Consider the following 22,646-nt stretch of genomic DNA (forward strand, 5'->3'; position numbering starts at 1 on the left):
AGAATAAAACACGGAGGACGGAGATCTCTTTTTCTCCCCCTCTTCTGACAGCCCAGCAGCTGATCTCAAAGCATGCTCCCCTCTCCTGCAGGGGGGTGTGGTCAGCTGCAGCTAATTTGCATTAAAGCTACGTCACAGAATCAGCTCCTGCAAAGACAGGGCTGGAAAGAGCAAATAGAGCGAAATGAGGCATGGCTAAAATGCAGGATCTGTTTGGTATTTTGAAAAAAAATATATATTTATATACTTTATATAGGTATGGCATGTGTGAACTGTCATACAAGTTATTCATTGTCCTCTCCATCAGCTTCTGTTTCCATGTGTTCAGCTGAGCTCTTGATTGGAGACTCTGCCTCTCCGTTATCCTCAGTTTGAATTTCATTAAGCTGTGAGGACCAACGACCAACACACTTGTGTCTTTTGAAATGACTACGCCATTTAAATCTTTTGTCACAAACATTGCAGCTGTATATTTCCTCTCCTGTGTGGACTCTCATGTGTTCCTTTACATTTCTATTATTTGAAAAAGCTTTCTTACAGACTGAGCATCTGTGTGGTTTCTCTCCTGTGTGGATTCTCATGTGTGCCTTTAAACTTCCACTCCGTGAAAAAGCTATCTCACAGACTGAGCAGCTGAATGGTTTCTCACCTGTATGGATTCTCATGTGTGCCTTTACATTTCTATCATTAGAAAAAGCTTTCTTACAGACTGAGCAGCTGAATTGTGTCTCACCTGTGTGGATTCTCATGTGTCTCTTTAAATCTATATTATTTGAAAAAGTTTTCTTACAGACTGAGCAGCGGTGTGGTTTCTCTCCTGTGTGGATTCTCATGTGTTCCTTTAAACTTCCACTCCGTGAAAAAGCTATCTCACAGACTGAGCAGCTGAATGGTTTCTCACCAGTGTGGATTCTAATGTGTTCCTTTAAATTTCTATTATTTGAAAAAGCTTTCTTACAGACTGAGCAGCTGTGTGGTTTCTCTCCTGTGTGGATTCTCATGTGTGCCTTTAAACTTCCACTACGTGAAAAAGCTATCTGACAAACTGAGCAGTTGTGTGGTTTCTCTCCTGTGTGGATTCTCATGTGTTCCTTCAAATGTATATTCTGTGAAAAAGCTTTCTTACAGACTAAGCAGCTGTGTGGTTTCTCTCCTGTGTGGACTGTCATGTGTTGATGAACATTGCTTCTATATGTAAACATTTTCTTACACACAGAGCAGCCAAATGGTTTCTTTACAGCACTACGTTGTGAATCACTGACAGATTCTTGTCTATTTTTCAGTGAGTTTGAGCCTGACGCAGGTTCTCTGGTCTCCTTCCAATCCGCACTGTCTTCAGTGTCAGGTTCAGAAGAGTCTCCAGTGTCAGGTTCAGAACAGCCTCCAGTGTCGTCCTCAGTCTTTGGTTGTAAACTGCTCTCTGGATCTGTGTTCCTGGCTGGTTCTGGTCCTCGACAGTCATCTCCATCAGCTTCTGTTTCCATGTGTTCAGTTTGTCTTTGATGAGGCTGAGAGGACTGAGGTTTCTCTTCATCATCTTCACTCTTCACAGGGTCAGGAGTGAAGATGAACTCAATGATATCAGCCTCCTCCAGCCCTTGAAGCTGCTCTCCCTCCTGACTGATCCTGAGTTCCTCCTGTTCTTGCTTAATGTATGGGGGGGACTCTGGGTCCTCCTGGTCCAGACTGGTGCTCCACTCCTGCTGGTCAGGGAGAAGCTCTTCTTTAACCACCACCAGCAGCTGGACGTCTGCAGGAAACAGGAAACACACAGTCAGAACAAACTGTTAAGTGTTAGCATTTAAAAATCGAATCACCATTACAATAGGAGACTTTTTGCAGCCCTAATTAATGCCTTTGTTTTTATACTTTCATATTATCTTTCTTAGTCCCACCTATTGTGTATTTGTGTTGTCTCAATTCACCTTATGTAGCCCAACCCCTTTCCACTTCCAGTTAGAAATGACTTCTGGCGTAGCACTAGCTGCAATGTAAACAATACATTGTATTTGGGATCGTTCACAGATAGACTACGCCTATAGAATGGTAATATTCTGTTACAAATTAAAATCCTGCATTCAAACCTTATTTAAGTAAAAGTATGCAAGTATCATCAGAACATTTTACGACACCTTCTTATGTAACAGTAATGATGGTGCAGTAAAATGTTCCCTGTCAGTGTTTAGTTTATGATGTTTGATTATTTTGTATGTTGCATTTCACTGCTGTACATGTTCAAAGTTGCGCTTGTATAAATGATTATAGATGAGGGAACCTGCTAAATATTAAAATGTGTGTTTTTTATATACAGTACCAGTCAGAAGTTTGGACACACCTTCTCATTCAATGATTTTCGTTTATTTAAATTAGTTTCTACTTTGTAGATTAATACTGAAGACATCACAACTATGAAAGAAAACATATGGAATTATCTAGTGAACAAAAAAGTGCTAAAAAAATCAAGAATATGATTTTTATTTAGATTCTTCAAAGTAGACCCCTTTTGCCTTGATGACAGCTTTGCTCACTCTTGGCTTCTCTCAGTCAGCTTCATGAGGTCGTCACCTGGAATGGTTTTCAATGAACACATGTGCCTTGTCAAGAGTCCATTTGTGGAATGACTTGCCTTCTTAATGTGTTTGAGACCATCAGTTGTGTTGTGCAGAGGTAGGGTTAGTGCACAGTGGAGAGCCCTATGTGACTGTTGTAATCCATATTATGGAAAGAACAACTCAACTCAAAGACAAACGATCACAGAGCTCAAGGAGCAGACAATCTTAACCTCCACTGTTCAGAGGAGACTGCGTGAATCAGGCCTTCGTGGTCCAATTGCTTCAAAGATCCACTACTGAGGATGAACAACAAGAAGAAGATTGTTTGGGCCAAGAAACACAACGATTGGACATTAGACAGTGGAAATCTGTACTTTGGTCTGATCGATCCAATTTAGAGATTTTTGGTACCAACCTCCGTGTCTTTGTGAGACGCGGAGAAGGTGAGCGGATGGTTTCTGCATGAGTGGCTCCCACCGTGAAGTATGGAGGAGGAGGTGTGAGGGTGGGGGGGGGGGGGGGGCTTTGCTGGTCTCACTATTGGAGATGTATTCAGAATACAATGCACCCTTAACCAGCATGGCTACCAAAGATGCTTCCTGCTTTCTTACAGTGCAGACGCTTTTCTGCTTGCTCTTGCCTCTGCTTACTTTTTTATGCTGATTTTCCTATTTTTCTGAAAACTAAAGAAGACTTTAAATGTTTGTTGGAAACTGTCGGCTCTCTACATGCGGAGGTGTTCATCAGTGGCCCTCTACCACCAGTCAAAAGAGGAGTGGAGAGATTTAGCAAATTGTTTGAACAGAACACGTGGCTTTCAACGGCCTGTACTGACCATTCTGTTCATTTTATTGACAATTGTAACTTTTTCTGGGATCGCAGACATCTTTTCAAGGCAGATGGAGTTTGCCTGAACAAGTCAGGAGTGAAATTGTTTATCTCTAACATATTCAACTGCCTGCGTTATCAATCTGTGCCCTCTGCCAAGGACAAGCAGCAAGAGAAATCAAAACAGGAGAAAGACACAACACATCGCGCAGAAAACCTTGAAGAAGTATCACTGCACCCGCCTGAGGAATGTCTTGATTATGGGAGACCTATGAGACACATGGAGGAGTCTCCACCGCCCTTCACCCCCCCTATCACCTTTGAGGATACTCTTCCTTCATCCCCCAGCTCTCTCTACTCTCCATTCACCCTATCACCCTCACTCCTGGAGTTTGATGACCACATGAAGGCGACACACAGGGTTGGCAGCATGTCCTTTACCCCCGCCCCTCAACGACGCCCAGCGCAATCATCGAAGCAGAGAAGTGCACCATCTCCCCCGTCTTCATCACCGTGCCTACGTCAACCACCTCCCCCCCTTCAAGACAGCCTCTGCGGTCTCCGAAGCCTGATAAGGATGTGTGTGTACAAAACGCAGCAAACTCTAACTGCTGGGTCCAGGCTCAAGGGCGTATGGCACTCTCAACTCTTTCCAGGACATGCCGAGGCCCTGCCTGCCAGTAGCTTTGCCGATATCTGTGTTGATAGGTAATAGATTAAGAGCGGTGAATCAGCTTAGAAACAGGAAGTGCTCAAACATTTGTGTGAGTTTATCTAATTTAGCATTGATTCCATGTCAGCCACAGCTTGTTACAAAAAACCTGACTGATAGTGTGTTTAACAAACTTAAACTAGCTTTATTAAATGTCAGGTCTTTGGCAGGAAAAACATTTTTAATCAATGATTTTATCACTGAGCACAATCTCGATTTTATGTTTTTAACGGACACTTGGATTGAACAGAATAACAGTGCAGCTGTTCTTATCGAATCAACCCCTCCCAACTTTAGTTTTATGAGTCAGGAAAGAATGCATAAGAAAGGGGGTGGAGTTGCTATTCTGTTCAATGATTCCCTTCAATGCAGGAAGACATCGTATGGAAACTTTGATTCTTTTGAATATGTGGCCCTTCAGCTGAAATGCTCCTCTCAATCTCTGTTCCTAACCTGTTAAGCCCCAAAGCGGGTGCTTTTTTTGTGTGTGTCTCAGGGCATCTTAAAGGTCACATGTCATGCTTTTCCGGTTATTACCCGTCCCCTTGTGTGTTATGAAGGTTTTTCTGCATGTAAACGGTGTGCAGAGTCAAAACCCTCAAAGTACACCCTGTATCGAGTAAAACTCTAACACAGAAAATACCTCCCCAAAACGCCTCGTTGGAGATACGTCACTGTCCATTTGATTCTTCCGGGTACGCATGATGTCATCCGTACCCGGAACGAAATGGACCAATCCGTGGAGCCGTTACGTTCGCGGAGCCGTTACGTTAAGCCCCCGCTGATTGGTCCTTGACCAAATTGACCAATCCACGGACTTCCTCACACACTCAGTGCAGGCAGCTCTGCTGATCTCTCCTCCCTGGCTGCAGGCTGATAACAGACAGTTGGGATTGCGGCGAAATTCTCTCTCTACAGACCCATTCTCTCTGCTGACCCATTCTCTCTGCTGACCCATTCTCTCTGCTGACCCATTCTCTCTGCAGACCCGTTCTCTCTGCAGACCCGTTCTCTCTGCAGACCCGTTCTCTCTACAGACCCATTCTCTCTGCAGACCCATTCTCTCTGCAGACCCGTTCTCTCTGCAGACCCATTCTCTCTACAGACCCATTCTCTCTGCAGACCCGTTCTCTCTACAGACCCATTCTCTCTACAGACCCATTCTCTCTGCTGACCCATTCCTCTCTGCAGACCCATTCTCTCTGCAGACCCATTCTCTCTACAGACCCATTCTCTCTGCAGACCCATTCTCTCTGCAGACCCGTTCTCTCTACAGACCCGTTCTCTCTGCAGACCCGTTCTCTCTGCAGACCCGTTCTCTCTACAGACCCATTCTCTCTACAGACCCATTCTCTCTGCTGACCCATTCTCTCTGCAGACCCTTTCTCTCTGCAGACCCGTTCTCTCTGCAGACCCATTCTCTCTGCAGACCCGTTCTCTCTGCAGACCCATTCTCTCTACAGACCCATTCTCTCTGCAGACCCGTTCTCTCTGCAGACCCATTCTCTCTGCAGACCCATTCTCTCTGCAGACCCGTTCTCTCTGCAGACCCATTCTCTCTGCAGACCCATTCTCTCTGCAGACCCATTCTCCCTGCAGACCCGTTCTCTCTACAGACCCATTCTCACAGCGTTTATCAATCTTTTTCTTACTCAATATCAAGCCACACTTATTGTTTTTACTTAGGCTGTGACTTTGTGTGTGCTCAGGATGAGTTTGGCTGTGTTTCGCTGTGTATCGCTAAACAAGGAAATCACACCTCCACGGAGCTCAGCGCGATTCACAACGTCCAGACTGGTCCCGACCAATCGGAGCACACTGGGCTCACAGGGAGGGGGGGGCAAGAGCTGCAACGAGCCGTTTGGTGGAGAGAGTGAATACTGCTGAATACACATACTTTACAGAGATGCTGTATGTGAAACCAATGTGAGTTTTGAAAATTGCACAGTATAAATCTATTCTAGTAGACCTCAACAATGGAATTATGATCAGTGGAAATGGCCATGACATGGGACCTTTAATATTTAAGAACCTATTAATGTGTTATACCAGATTAACGGGAATAATCTCAGCTAACTGACGATACAAACCATTTCCCCTGACTACATTAACAGACTACAGTGGACATTTTCAATGGGCTGGGTCCCAGGAGGATATTATAATTATTATAATAAAGTACATTTGTCTAATAATACTTACATACTTGTACTTAAATAAGATATGAATGCAGTACTTTTACTTCAGGATCTACTACCTGCAGCAAGTGCCAATAAAGGGTCTAAAGTGTTATTAATGTGATAATAAAGTGTTACTGAAGAGTAAAGGGAACAGACCTGCTCTGTGTATCCGAAGCTCAGGCTGTAAAACAGCGTCCAGTAGTTTCTGGAGTCTCTCGTTCTCCTCTTTGGAAAGAGACAGCTCCTCCTCGAGCTCTGCTATCGTTTTTTCAAACAGAGCAAATATCTCTTCAGCAGCAGCAGTGAATCGCTGCTTCTTCAACGACAGCAGCATTTGGACTTTACTCATGTTTACTAGATCACCTTTTCCTACAAACTCCGTTAAACACACCGTTTCTCTCTCCGTCAAACTCTCAATGTGACTAGTGTTGCTAACGTGTTTCCAGCTAGCATGCTAAGCTAGCTCCTATAGTCCGAGGTAAACGCTCCAGAAAAAAGAACACTGAGTCCATTCGGAGGTTTATCCAAACACACAGATGATGGATCAGTAGAGCTGGAGCTCACACACACTTTATCGGGAACACAGAGAGAGAGAACCGTAGCGACGAGATACCACATGGATCCAGATTAGAAAGAGCTGGGAACTTAACTTCTTCTTCTTCTCTTTTTTAATGGCGGATCTCAAACAGCTTTTAGTTGCATACCGCCACCTACTGTACATGAGTGCCATGATGAAGCCTCAGATGAACCTTTTAGTGAACCGATTTGCTGGAAGCAGAAAGTGCTTTAGATCGGTTGAACTACAACGCTCATATTACCCATGGATGTATAATAAAAACCATATTACCCCTCCTGTACCCGGGCCGGTGACACGATGGAATTAAGAGAGCTCAGATTCTCTTATATAGAGGTTGGAACATGTTTTAAGTATAAATAAATAAAAGTAGGAATAAAAACATCAATGAACAAATAAATGAATAAATACAGGAATAAATAGCGTGCAGTGTTTTCAGATGAATTCAGTGTGTGGGCTGTGGCTCAGCTGGAAAGCAGTTGACTCACGACCGCAGGGTCCCTGGTTCAACGACTGAACAATACGTCTTTTTTGTTTGTTTATAAAAGCTACAGCTAAATTAGATAATGTAGTTCATAAATGTATTATTTGATATGGTTTAGCATTTCTCAGGCTACAACATGGTTAAGTTTACGAATATTATTAAGGAATACAAATCCCTCTTTCCAATGTTTACCAGCCTCCTTAGGCTTTTCAATCACAATCATTAAACTGGAATAAATACAATATTGTTAACATGAAAATATGATTTTATGTTCGTTGTTTTGAGTTATTAAGGCTTTACTCATTGGGAACTCGGTATGAGAGAGCACACTGTTGAGATGTCCAATCTGCCTGTTTTACACACTTTGACCAACAGGGGGGTTGTGTTCAGATGAAGCCCATGATGAAGCCTCATGAGATGAAGCCTTTTGCGAACCAATTGGCTGGAAGGCTGGAAAGCTTCAAAGCTTCATAAGGCTTCATCTCGCCATCACTACAGGATACACAGCCTCAATATTGCTGCCCAGGTGAACACAGTCACCAGCCACAAGGATCTCACCCACACTACCAGGCTTCACCAAACAGGAAACACAGAGCCTAAATACACACCCACTAATCAGCAATTAGACACAGGTGAGGGGGGGAGCAATTAGACACAGGTGGGGGGGGGAGGAGACAACACAGGGCACCAGGTGAACATAATCAGGAGTAACAGAAAGAACGGGAGGGGGAACACTTTTCAAAATAAAAGACATGTGCAATATACAAGGCCCGGAGCAGTCAGTGAACAGTGAAGAAGTTACCTTCGTCACATACATACATGAGTAATTAGTCCTAATTTCCTTGGAGGGAGAGGTGCTCAATGACTGAGATGTCCTAATTTTAATTTGTAAAATGTAATATATGTGTGTGTGTGTGTGTGTGTGTGTGTGTGTGTGTGTGTGTGTGTGTGTGTGTGTGTGTGTGTGTGTGTGTGTGTGTGTGTGTGTGTGTGTGTGTGTGTGTGTGTGTGTGTCCACACTTCCACGCTCACCGGCAGGCACCGACTGGCTATTGGGAGGACCGGGAGGGTGTGTGTATGTGTGGCCCGAGCGAGCGAGAGAGAGACCTTACGTGCATTGTTGTTGTTAGCATCTGGTGCTAGCTAGCTGCGCTAACGGATATAAGGAGCTGTTTAAATGAAAACAGAGGAGCGACATTTCGCCACAACTGCGCCGAGCACTTGACTTTATGCAGGAAGCCAGACAGTGGGACATTGTACGAAAAGTCAGCACACTCAGCACGGGTAGTGCGCAACATGACTGCAGCGTCCAGGCAGCTCCAGTTCGAGCATATGCCTTGAGTTACACACACACACACACACACACACACACACACACACACACACACACACACACACACACACACACACACACACACACACCCAGGGCTCGACATTAAGGACTGCCCGATGGCCCGGGGCCATCTAGTATTTAGCTCGGGCAATGAAGCCTCACTTGCTGGTTGCCCGATCGGGCAATCTATTATGCCAGTATCATGCAGCTCGCGGATCCAGTAATGAGTGACCCGACAGTAAAACTAAACATATCTATAACTAGTTTCGGTAGTTTGAGAGGTAATTAAAATAGCTACGTGTGATATTCTAACCTGAAGTGTGTGTTTTGTCCGCTCACCGCTGCATGTGATCATGCAGAGCTGCGTGTCGACTCGTCAGCAGCAGCTGATCTCTCTCTCCCGTCAGATTAGACTTCACTCGCGTTTATGTCCATATCGATCAGATCCAGCTAGTTCTAGCTAATGATAGGACTACCTGCTTATTAAAAGACACCTAAACAATAAGTGTCGCTATGCAACTGGGTGAGGCCACAAAGTATAGCTCAGCATTATGCATTTGTTTACATGCCCATCGGAACCCCGAGGCATTACCAACAGATCAACGCACAATCAACCCACACAGGACATCTCTTTCTCCACATTAAGTGTTAGATATTAGAATTGACTATTCTTGTCTGTCACATAAGTGGCGCAACTGAAGCGGTATTGGGCTAAAGGGAAATTATTTTGACCGAAGAGATTTAGATTTGCCGGCTAACGGGAACTCTGACGTCGCCATTTTGTGTGCTTCGCGGATGCGCTCGGCTCCTCTCGACTGCTGCTCGGGTCTGCTCGGTCAGCTTCCGGATGAGGAGGCATTCGTTCGACCAACTTACAGTAGATAACATTACAAACATTTTTAACAGGGGCCATAATAGTGTAAATAATGTTTGTTTTGGCAGTTATAACTGAATGTAATGTTTTCTACTTTTTTACATCTGGGAAGGCATTTGCCTTCATCAGATGGAAAGTGTCTTTACCAACAACTTAAGTATTTCTTATAGCTATGCAGGGCATGCAAGCAAGCAAACACTAACAAGAATGTTAGGGAAATAATGATCATAGACGCCAAGATGTGACATACAGGACAAACCTTGACGTCTGTTTACCTCCTTTAAGGACACAGGCTGCTTCAGCCAATAATGTTATTGTTCCCATTCTGTGACCGGTCAATACTGGATCACAGATGGTCTGTATTGTGGGTACACTGGGACAATTCCTTCTCTGTTGTCCGAGGACTCCAGGGCATGACATATCCAAGGCCATAAGTGGCGGAAACTGGTAACTTAGTGTGCCCAAACTATCTAAAGCTATCTTATCAAAACATGTTGATGACTCTCTGTGGAACCAGTTAAATGGGCTGGCAAGAGAGAGGCTCTCCAGAATTGACGTGGCAACCCACCTGTGCAGTCTCACCGGGACTGCCGTGACTTGTGATGTGAATGCTCTGGCCAGAAACTCCAAATAAATCACAGTGGTTTGACATCAAAGCTCCGACTCTTCCCGTGTCTCCTTCCTGAGTCGGTGACTCCACTGCATTGCTACACAGAAGTTTCCTCTACAAAGAACAAACAAACAAGTGAAATGAAGAATAAAATTGAAATTGTACAATATAATATTGTGGTGGCTCATCTTATAATTCAGTCTAGAGAATGCACCAGACAGCATCTAACACCTGCAAAAATCTAAATGTTCTATGTTCTAGAGCAGGGGTGGGAACCTTTTTCCTCTCAAGGGCCATTTCAATGTTTACAATATCCTCAGAGGGCCGTGCAAATTATTGACCTCTGCTTAAAAAAACTAAAATCACAGCCCATTCATTTCATGCTGTGCAAAGAAAAAGCAACCTCTTAATCCAGATATCTGCATGCACGTGCACAGTTGTGGCATGACCACCAAAACAGAAAGATATGGACACAAGATGTGTGCAAATGTATTTAGTTTCCTATCCATGTGAACATGATTTAAGTGGGGGGGGGGGGACCGGGGGGCATGCTCCCCCGGGAAGATTTTTTTTTAAATGTTGAAGTTAAAAGCATCAATCTGGTGCACTTTGAGAGCAACATTAGGAGCTCTATGGATACATCTCTCAACACCCATTTGAAACAGAACTGGAAGCAGATTTTCTTTTTCTTTATGGATATTTTACAAATCACTCTCCTTTCAAACTGTATTCTTGTTTATTAATAACAACTTTTTTTTACTGTCATATTGTATTTTATACCCGTTTACTTTATTCTCTTTTTTTTATTTATAATAATGATCATATAAAGATGTGCCTTTACCTCACTGGTTGGAGAAAAAGCTTCTTATATTCGTTAGCATAGCTAGCTAACCAGATGCTAATAACAACACAGTTATTGACTGTATGATCAGTATGACAGATCGCGACTGGGCTTTCAGCTAAAGACACAGACACGCAAAAACTGCGGCATGTGTACGGCTCCTTATGGCTACTGCAATTTTTGGAAGTGCCGGAGCGGAGTTCTGGTGCTCTCGGTCAGAACTACACCCCTGTCAGACGAGACATATACCACGTGATGACACGTTAGGCTCGTGTTGTGTTCAAGGACCCTGACCTTGGCCAGGAAAAACAGGCACTCGCTTGTTTAATTTTTTTGCGGTCTAGATTTCTTTCATTTTTTTCTTTTTTGCGTGTGTTTATAAATTACCCATACCAAATGGTCTCGCGGGCCGTATGCGGCCCGGGGGCCGGAGGTTCCCCACCCCTGTTTTAGAGGGAGGCCCCCCAAACCCTTGAAATGTGCGTCATTTCGTCCGCGCGCATTTTTCAGGGCAATCTCTACTGGGCTCAGGGCCATCTGTAAATTAGCTTAGATAGCCCACAGGGGCTATTGACCAAAGCCACGCTAGGTGTTGTTCAAGATAATTACAACATCATAAAAACAGAAAAAGAAAAATTGTACTCCAATAATCAGACAGACTTTTGTTTCCTTATCACAGGAGTGGGGACAGCTTGTGGTGAGACTGGACATCTGGCACCTGATGCGACGTTTCCCAGCAGGTGTCACCACAGAGAGCCACGAGCTGTACCCCGCCTTCATGAGGCAGCTGTCTCTGTGCATCTTCGAGGTGGACCCCGGAGATGCCCGCCGTCTCACTGAAGCCAAGCGGTCCCAGCTGGAGGGGAAGCACGGGATGGTCGGCCTGACCGACGCCGAGGTGATCCAGAGGATCACCAGGGAGGAGTGGAGGCTCCACTGCCGTCGTCGGATGCGTGGGGAGGAGGAGACGGCGCTCCTGATCCAGGACCTCCTCCAAACCTTCGGCGGTACGGCAGGACGCGACAACCTGGACATCCCGTTGCTTGACTCTCTCCGCATCCAGGACATATGGAGTACGCAGAGGCCCCACCTCAGCTGCATCGAGGACCCACCTGGCGTGCAGCTGTACACGCAGACCGGCAGGCTGACAAAGGGCGGAGTAATCCTGCCGGTCTATCGCTGCGTGAGGGGCTCCACGTCTTTGGAGTCCTTCCACCTCCACCGGTTCATCCCAGGTACAGCTTGTGATAAAGTCTATCATGAATTCACATTTCACGCAAATGTCAATTCATTTCTGATCTGATACCTGCTTCCTCAGGAACGCAGGCGAGTGCCAAGCACTTCCAGGCGTTCCTGGTCCATGGACTGGTGAGGTGGAATGAGGACCGCGCAGCGGCAGCTACGGGAGAGGTGGAGCCTCTGCACTCCACACCAAAGGGTGCTTGGCCGTCAGCTGGTTAAGGACTTCACCAAGCCTGCCGAGTACAGAGGTGGGTGATGTGAAAACCCTATTCACTTTATTCAGACATCATAACTGTGAGGAAAAGGAGCATTTTGCAAATCCTTTGCTTCCTGTCTTTTTGCCGCGTGACAGGGGAGCTCATCGGGGTGGAGTTCCTGTACAGGCAGACAGGCAAAGTGCTTGAGGACCTCAGCTTGGACCCCGACATTCCGGACGAGGCTGCTGCCATCCAGTCGCTGGAGGAGGTGGACGAGGGTATCGAGGAAGACGTGGAGGACCCGACCGTCTTCCAGACAGATATCCCCTCCACCAGCACAGCAGCCCGGTCGGGTGATCCGGCTGACGCACCCAGGTCTGAGCCATCCGGCCCGGCCGCCCCTCACCAACCTGACCCTCCCGAGGCCCCTGAGGCTCCTGCTCAGCAGTCCTCCTCAGACTCTGAGGTAAGTTCACTAACACACTACTACTGATAATGATAACAATAATAATTATATGTATTCAAGACTCCACAGCAGCACTTCTCTCCTCCTCCCTCCTTCCTTTTCTCCTCAGGAGGAGATGCAGGGTCCTGATGGCCAGCCAGGATACCAGCATGTCCTGAAGCTGGCCAAGGCCCTGCTCAGGGTTCGTACGGGTGCTTGAAATCCTTGAAAATGCTTGAAATTTGACGTGGTGTTTTCAAGGTTGGGAAAGTTTATTGAGATAAAGTGCTTGAAAATGTAAATGCTTTACTTTTACAATAAATTGCTGTCTGACTGAATAGTTCGCTTTTTAGATTAAAAGAAAAAGAATTGCTTCGCTTTTACATAAAACAAATCCGCTGCGGCCAGGAGGTTGCCGTTTCAACGAGCGTTGGCTAGCAGAAGACAAATACAAGCCATGGCTAAGACGAGGGTCAAGCCCACGAGTAGCCTCCTGCAAAGTATGCAAAAATAACACATGTTTGAACTAACGTAGCAACGGCAGGAACTGCTTCGATAGTGTTTTTGAGGAGCTTTTTGATTACAGATTTGAAAACATCGTTGCTTGCTTTAAAAGTAGCACAATTCATTATGTCAAACCTTGGAAAGTATCTAGATATCCCTGCCCTAATGCCAAAGTTAATGCACACTGAATATGTGTCGCCGTTTGATGTCTATGTCTGGACCGCTGCGTAAAAATGAGGGTTTCTGCCCCATTACTTCTCTTCTTACTTCTATAAGACTAAAACACGGAGGACGGAGATCTCTTTTGCTCCCCCTCTTCTGACAGCCTAGCAGCTGATCTCAGAGCACGCTCCCCTCTCCTGCGGGGGGGCGTGGTCAGCTGCAGCTCACAGAATCAGCCCCCTGCAAAAACAGCGCTGGAAAGAGCAAATAGAGCGAAATGAGGAATGGCTAAAATGCAGGATCTTTTTGATCTATATAGTCTTCTATATTTTTTTATATAAAAAAAACTATATTTATATACTTTATATAGGTCGATACAGTAGCCCCTTTTCTTTTAAATAGTTTTTATAGGTGTTGCTATCTGTTTTGTGTAGCGTGGTTCTACAAGCAAGTCAATGCATTCATTGGGTGGTATCAGAGAGTTACACGGGTCTGTAAATGCAATGAAAACAATTGGCCACAGCAAATCATTTATATTAAACATGTAATTTTTACTTTTGAATACCTCAGTACAAAGGATGTATTGAATAATTTAAGTGATATATGTGTACACATATAAATCATTAGTCAAAACAGGGCTACATTTGATTTAATTAAAAGGTATAATAAGTGGTAAACTGAAGAGCCGTTTGGGAGCCGAAAGAGCCGGCTCTTCTTGGTGAGCCGAGCCAAATGATCCGGCTCACCAAGAAGAGCCGGAATTTCCATCACTAGTGTTCAGAGGATGAAGCACTCACGGCATTTCGTGTTATAGTCACGAAATATAATCTATTGATTCGACACAGAGCGATTTTGAAAGCAATGTATTTCTACTGGTAGTATGTTTCGTCCCTAAACCAAATGTAACTTGCTCTATCGAAATCAGTCACATTGACCCGAAGACACATTTTCGTTTGTATTACTGGTCTGGGGGAAGCTCGTGAGTGTGTGTGTATTTTTGCGTTTGTGTACCGGGGAAACACTCATAAGAAACACCGGCTGTTGTTATGCTTGCTGTGATGTTACATTAGTCCGTTCTCTGCTTGTAATTATGCCGAAGCTTCAAAGTTGTATTTATCATCTGAATTTGCCGAAACAAGTTTAATATTCTGAAAGCCAAGACTTTGTTTATTTGAAAACAGATGAAAACAAACTGTCTTTTATATAAAATTGAAGTATTATACAAGTAAAACTACATTTTGCTTTAATCCCATGTAATTGTAGAATGAACACAGTCTTCCTTTGAAGATGTATAAGTCAGGTGTCTTGAGTAGTCAAAATTACCTTGTGGATTTACTCCAGGTGGAACTAAAGTCTGATTTAACCAGTGGCGAACCGTGTCTATCACAACTGGACCTTCTGTAGACACGCACACCCCCCGCAACAACTTCATCTTCACCTGTTGCACTTGTCATTTCAACGTTAAAAACAATAAAACGGCATGAATTGCTTCGTCGCATTCATCTAGATCTGGGGTGCCCAACCTTTTTTGAACCGAGAGCTACTTTTAAAGTTGCCAGTCTGCCGAGATCTACCAGTCCAAATAGAGAGGCGTAGCCATTACTGACAGCCTACTACCAGGTAAATACACACTTCTACTTGTATAAAACTGACCTTTGTACGATTAATACTTCATAAAATACTGTAGATCCTTTATCTCACCTCTTTCTAATCTACACACATACAAGTATTTAACTGAAGTTACACAACAGTGTTGTTGATACAGAGTTGGAGTTTATTCACACGTCACTACAGTGGTCATGTTTTCAAGAAACATTGAACAGTGCTGCCACATATGACACAGGGAAAAAAGAAAAGACTCTGAACCCTTTCTTTGCCATTATATAAAAATAGTGTTGCTACAAAAGTATAAATGAGGCTTACTAATAAGACAACTCAGATCTGAAGCTGCACAGGAATCTGCTGCAACAGTGCAATAAAAAAGACAAAATTAATAGAATCAAACCCTTTTTTTGTTGCATTTTAGTAGATTATAAAAAGAAATGCCTTTTAAAATAGGATGCAAGCAACACTAGTTTCTTAACCTGAATTGATAATAGACTATAATCAATTTAAACAGAACAGATCTTAATGTTTGCATTCTTATACCATTTTGTACAATAATTATAATGAATAAGTTCAAACAAACTAAAACTTACAGCTGATTAATAACGGTATCTAACTTGAGTTTTTATTATATCAAAAACCTGTTGAAATGCTACTGTTATTTTTACTGTCCCCCAAAAGCTCATCGGCAGCCTCCAGGAATGCTTCTTTCACAACTTCGCCGTCTTTGAAAGACTTCATGTGTTTCGCAAGAACGTGCCTGACTCGATAAGATGCTCTGGTAGCAGCCTTGCTCTTGTTGTTGGGCCTGGTGAAAATGGACTGCTGTGCATTTAGCTGTCCTTTCAGGCCCCTCCCCTTTTGGGAGCGTAGGGCAGAATTAGGAGGGAATTCCGTCTCGTAGCGTTTGTGCACTGTTTTGAAATGCCGCTCCTAAATTACCCTTCTTCGATAAAGCCACGCTCGCATTGCAGATGAGACAGATGGACTTTGAATTGGAATAGATACACAAATAATCATCCTCCCACTCGGAGTGAAAATTATATATTTTGGGCTTTTTTGCTTCTGCCATAATTGCGGTCTTGTGTGTGTGCGGACTGTCGCTCCTGTTGACATGGACAACGTCAGCGAAATACTGCCCACTGCCCACCAGCCACGCCCCGACACATGGGTTCACGCCGGCCAATCACAAAGCTTTGATGCGTTCATGTGCATTATTCTGCACAGGAAGATTATGTTACAGGACATTAACGATACAACAGAATGTTGCTGTTCTATTTTTAGACACATCTCGCGATCGACTGGGAATCTCCCCACGATCGACCGGTCGATCGCGATCGACTGGTTGGGCACCCCTGATCTAGATCCTCTGTCTCGAGCCAGTTAACTAGCGGGCCTTCTAGAATACCCTGGAACCGAGGGGAACTCTGAAAGAATACGCCCATTGGCTACAAATCAATATATGATTGGTTGATCAAACTGTCAGTCCAAACGTACGCTCTCATTCAGTCCAACGGCCAGGGGATTCTATCAAGGATGTAGAATACCTTGGTTGAAGGATATTCTACCTAGAGACCCAGAACAAGATCTGATTGGTTGCTTTCTTTTCTAACACAAAACCACTGAAATGCGTAGTGCATGGTCCGAGAAGGACAAACAAATCAACGTAACACTGTAATATTGCAGATCATCAACACAGATACGATTCTCATTTAATATACATTTTATTTATATAATTAAATCGATTTTTTGTTTGTTTTATCTGAGTGTTCCAGGGTATTCTCTGAATACCTTGAAGGCCCTGAGGGTTCGCCACTGGATTTAACACTCGATTATAATTCACATCATTCATCCACATCTGTGAAGTAACTAAAGGTATTAAATACATGTAGTGGAGGAAAAGTACACCATTTACCTCTGACTTATGTTCACTTCCAACATAAAATTACCTCAAAAATAGTAATCAATAATGTATTGAAAAGTTATTTGGCTGATTGTTTTATATTGGCTCAGACAGGTTATATGGGATGCCCAGTCTGTCACGGTTTGTGCAGGAAGCAGGACCCAAATGCAGACTTAAGTGACAACATAATTCCTTTATTTCAAGGCTACAAATATCTAGACACAGAACAGAACACTCACCGCAGAATAACTCAAAACACAAGACGAACCGACAAAGACAGACAGAAAAACCAGAACTTAAATACACCCAGGACTAATCAAACAAACACGAGACAGGTGAGGAGGTAGGAGAAAACACAGAGGCACCAGGTGAACACAATCAGGTAATCAGGGAGGGGAAACAGACAGAAAGCAACAGGCAGGAAACGGGGGTGAAGAATTTACAAAATAAAACAGGAAACCCAAAGATAGAAAAATACAAGACAAAACAACAACACAGACAGATCGTGACAGTACCCCCCCCCCCTCAAGGGACGGATCCCAGACGTCCCAAAACAAAATTACAAAAGTCCAAAACCTTAAGCAGGGTGGGTGGAGGGGGTCTGGAGGATGGACGCATCACTAAGCCACCAGGGTGGGTGGAGGGGGTCTGGAGGACGGGCTTGGGCTGACAGCCCAGGGGCACGGCAGAGGACCAGGAAGGGGTCTCGGGTGGACGGCCCGGGGGCAAGGCAGAGGACCAGGAAGGGGTCTCGGGCGGACGGCCCGGGGGCAAGGCAGAGGACCAGGAAGGGGTCTCGGGCGGACGGCCCGGGGGCAAGGCAGAGGACCAGGAAGGGGTCTCGGGCGGACGGCCCGGGAGCAAGTGGACCAGGAAGGGGTCTCGGGCGGACGGCCCGGGGGCAAGGCAGAGGACCAGGAAGGGGTCTCGGGCGGACGGCCCGGGGGCAAGGCAGAGTCCAAAATGGGGTTATGGAGGGGCGAAGGCCACCGCGGGCGAACTCAGGGGGCCGAGCATGAGGGCGAGGACTGCGGCCGGAAAAAGTCAGGGGGCCGAGCATGAGGGCGAGGACCGCGTCCGGAAGAGTCAGGGGGCCGGGCCCGAGGGCGAGGACCGCGGCAGGAAGAGTCAGGGGGCCGGGATCGAGGGCGAAGACCGCGGCTCTCAGGGGGCCGGGCTCGAGGGCGAAGACTGCGGCTCTCAGAGGGCCGGGCAGGACCCGGTGTCGGAGCTGGTGGGACAGGCCTCGCCAGGATCCCCCACGGAAGAGGACCAGGACACGGGATTTGCAGGATCCCCGGCAGGAGAGCAGTCGGCGGGGCCTCCAACGGCACAGTACATAGGATTGGCAGGACCCCCGGCAGAAGAGTAGACGGCGGGACCTCCAACGAGACAGGACAAAGGGTTGACAGGACCCCCGGCAGGAGAGTAGTCAGCGGGGCCTCCAACAGCACAGGACAAAGGGTTGGCAGGACCCCTGGCAGGAGAGTAGTCGGCGGGACCTCCAACGAGACAGGACAAGGAGCTGGCAGGAGAGTAGTCGGCGGGACCTCCAACGAGACAGGACAAGGAGCTGGCAGGACCCCCGGCAGGAGAGTAGTCAGCGGGGCCTCCAACAGCACAGGACAAAGGGTTGGCAGGACCCCCGGCAGGAGAGTAGTCGGCGGGACCTCCAACGAGACAGGACAAGGAGCTGGCAGGACCCCCGGCAGGAGAGTAGACGGCGGGACCTCCAAGGGGACAGGACAAAGGGTTGGCTGGACCCCCGGCAGGAGAGTAGTCGGCGGGGCCTCCAACGGCACAGGACAAAGGGTTGGCAGGACCCCCGGCAGGAGAGTAGATGGCGGGACCTCCAACGGGACAGACATACGATTGGTAGGACCCCCGGCAGAGGAGTAGTCGACGGGGCCTCCAACGGGACAGGACATGGAGTTGGCAGGACCCCCAGCGGAACCTCCAACGGACCAGGACATTGGGTAGGGACTTGAGACGTGACTCGAGAGGAGACTCGAGAGGGGAACCAAGGGGGAACTCGAGACGTGACTCGAGAGGGAACTCGAGAGGAGACTCGAGAGGGGAACCAAGGGGGAACTCGAGAGGGGACTTGAGAGGAGACTCGAGAGGGGAACTAGAGAGGGGACTAGAGGAGGAACTAGAGGAGGAACTAGAGAAGGGATCTCGAGAGGGGAACTAGAGAGGGGACTGGAGAGGGGACTCGAGAGGGGACTCGAGAAGGGACTCGAGAAGGGATTTGAGAGGAGACTAGAGAGGGGACTCGAGAAGGGATTTGAGAGGTGACTGGAGCGGGGACCCGAGAGGGGACCCGAGAGGAGACTGGAGAGGGGACTCGAGAAGGGATTTTAGAGGAGACTGGAGATGGGACCAGAGAGGGGACCCGAGAGGGAACTCGAGAGGGGACCCGAGAGGGAACTCGAGAGGGGACTCGAGAGGGAACTCGAGAGGGGACTCGGGTAGGAACTGGAGTGGGCACTCGGGTAGGAACTTTAGAGGGGACTTGAGTCGGTCGGTACGCCGACAGGACACGGGGAGCTGGCGTCGTCTGGGGAGCCAGCAGGAGACGAGGTGCTGGAGTAGGCCGGTACGCCGACAAGACTCGGGGCGCTGGCGTCGGCTGGGGAGCCAGCAGGAGACGAGGTGCTGGAGTCGGCCGGTACGCCGACAAGACTCGGGGAGCTGGCGTCGGCTGGGGAGCCAGCCCTGTAGCCGAAACTGGAGTCGAGCCCATGGCTTCCGGGGCCGGTACTGAAGCCGGAACCATGGCTGCGGGGGTCGGAACTGGAGCTGGAACCATGACTGCTGGGCAAGGAACCGGAACACGGATCCATGGCTGTGTGGGGTGGTACTGGAGCACGGTACCATGGCTATGTGGGATGGTACTGGAGCACGGAATCATGGCTGCTGGGTCCGGCACTGGAGCCGGAACCATGGCGGTTGGGGCCTGTAATGGAGCCGGAACCATGGCTGCTGGGGCTCGGGCTGCTAGCCTGGCCTTGCGACGACTCCTCTTAGCAGCCTCCTGAATACTCCATGGACCTCCATAAGCCTGACGAGTTCCGGAATACGACTCCTGGACAGGAGCAGGAACTGGGGCAGAAGCACTGGCTGACTCCAGACGGACCACACCGAGACGTTTGTAGTCAGCAGGCTGGAAATCACACACCCAGAGGAAGTTCAAAATCCAGCCAGGCAAGAACTTCACCAAGTCTGGTTTCTCCATAGCCAACCGGTGCGCCTCTACCAGAGCGGCCTCCCTCTGCCGAACACTGGACGCTCCACTCCACCAATCACAGCAGCAAGCCAAACCAAAGGAAAAATGCTGTAGCTCCACCTCAAATGGATCATCTGCTGGGTCCATTTCTGGTCGGTTCGTTCTGTCACAGTTTGTGTGGGAAACAGGACCCAAATGCAGACTTAAGTGACAAAAGAATTCCTTTATTTCAAGGCTACAAATATCTAGACACAGAACAGAACACTCACCGCAGAATAACTCAAAACACAAGACGAACCGACAAAGACAGACGGAAAAACCAGAACTTAAATACACCCAGGACTAATCAAACAAACACGAGACAGGTGAGGAGGGAGGAGAAAACACAGAGGCACCAGGTGAACACAATCGGGTAATCAGGGAGGGAAACAGACAGAAAGCAACAGGCAGGAAACGGGGGTGAAGAATTTACAAAATAAAACAGGAAACCCAAAGATAGAAAAAGACAAGACAAAACAACAACACAAACAGATCGTGACACAGTCTACGTACAGGTCACTCCTTTTGAAATATTAAACTTAGTTTTCATTTCTTTAATTTTTCATCCTCGTGTAGAAGGCTATCACGAAACACACATGTGGTTGTTTATAGCATAAAGAACATCTGATTTAATGTGAGGTAGGGAAATAATCATTTGAGTATGTGTATATAAATATGTAATTTACAACAGCTGTAAGCTGCTTGAAAAGCTGGAAAATGCACCTTGAAAATGCTTGAAAAGTGCTTGAATTTGACTTTGGAAAAGGTGTAAGAACCCTGCCTGCTGGAAGTCAGGAGCGTTCAGGGGCTTTCTGACAAGAGGGTGGACGAAGGGTCGTCTACCCTCGAGTCGTCTACCCTCCCAGACACCGGGAGAGGCAGCTGAAGGGGCGGTTCAAGACAGCGAAGGGGAAGAACACCTCCTGTCCTGGGAAGGAGAGTCTCCAAATATTCCTGTTTCCTATACTAAATATTTGCTGCCTATTAACCCTCACTGTCCTCTCCGTGACTCAGCTGTCTTCTCGGGCTGAACTCGGGCCCTGCAACATGGCCCAGCGCCAGCCGCCTGGTAGAGGCCATTTGCAGCCAGCTCTGCCGTCTCCACCCCGCGGCCACGCGGTTCGGAGGGATCATGAGGACTCGGTGGTCCCTCATCCTCACGGACTACGTGGCCATTAGAAAGGCAGTGCTGGCCAGCCCGAGGTTGATGGCTCAGACCGACATTCAGCTCTTTGAGCTCAACCAGAGGACCCTGTCCCAGTGGTGAGTTTAACCAGCAGCTTTGTTGGTGGTTTTGTAATCCGTACTGGGGTTTCTCTTTCCGTAAAAACATCTGCCTGGGTTTGTCTTACAGGTTCTCTCGGCGCCAGAAAGAGAGGGGGGTGTCTGTGCTGCTGCAGGGAGCTGGCGTCGTCCCTGCAGTAGCTGTGGCTTTCCAGCCTCTCCCGCCAGCGAAAGGGCTGTCCTTTGTACAGGTGGGACAAGGACAGCCCTTCCATTACAACATCCCAGAGGTGCCGGGACCTTCAGGGGTGGGTCTGCCTGCCTCATCTGGCCACACCCCCCCTCCTCCTCCTCCCCCTCCTCCTCCTCCCCCTCCTCCTCCTCTTCGGACACTGCTCCCGGCTGTCCCTCTCATGGCTGCTGCCCCTCCTCCTCCTCTTCGATTACTGCTCCCGGCTGGCCCTCTCATGGCTGCCCCTGCTGCTCAGCCTCCTCCTCTCCGTGTGCCGAAGACAACGGCCTACAGGAAGAGGAAGGCGGCAGAGGCTGATGCTGCAAGGGGTGGGCCGTCGCCCTGGAGCAAAGCCCGTCAGCAGACGGGTCAGTACACCTGCAGCAAGTGTGGCCAGGCCAAGAGGATCGACACTGGCCACACTCGCATTGCAGGTGTGTCTTACTGCGCGGCTGCCGGCGGGAAAACTGTGGAGGAATGGAGGGAGGAGATGAAAAGACTCAAAAGGGACCCAGAGGGGGGGAATGATGGCTCTTTTTTCTTTAATTGTCTTTTGTCTTTATTTATTTAAATCTATTTTTAAAATAAAACTCTGAACTGAACTTTGTGTGGAAACTTTATTTAGAATTCATTACACAACGTCTGATATTTTACTGCAACACGGGTCAATAAAACACAACATGGTGTATAAATAAGCACAGTAGAGATGATGAGATGATACACACACATATATGTATATATATATATATGTATGTATGTAGTATATATATATATGTTGCCACTCAATTATGATGCATGTTAGATTTGATATATATATCAAATATAACATGCATCATAATACAGCTCTGTAGAACAAACCTTTCTTTAATCAAATCAGTT

The sequence above is a fragment of the Gymnodraco acuticeps genome, unplaced genomic scaffold (genome assembly GCF_902827175.1).
Source record: "Gymnodraco acuticeps unplaced genomic scaffold, fGymAcu1.1, whole genome shotgun sequence".
Lineage (NCBI taxonomy): Eukaryota > Metazoa > Chordata > Actinopteri > Perciformes > Bathydraconidae > Gymnodraco > Gymnodraco acuticeps.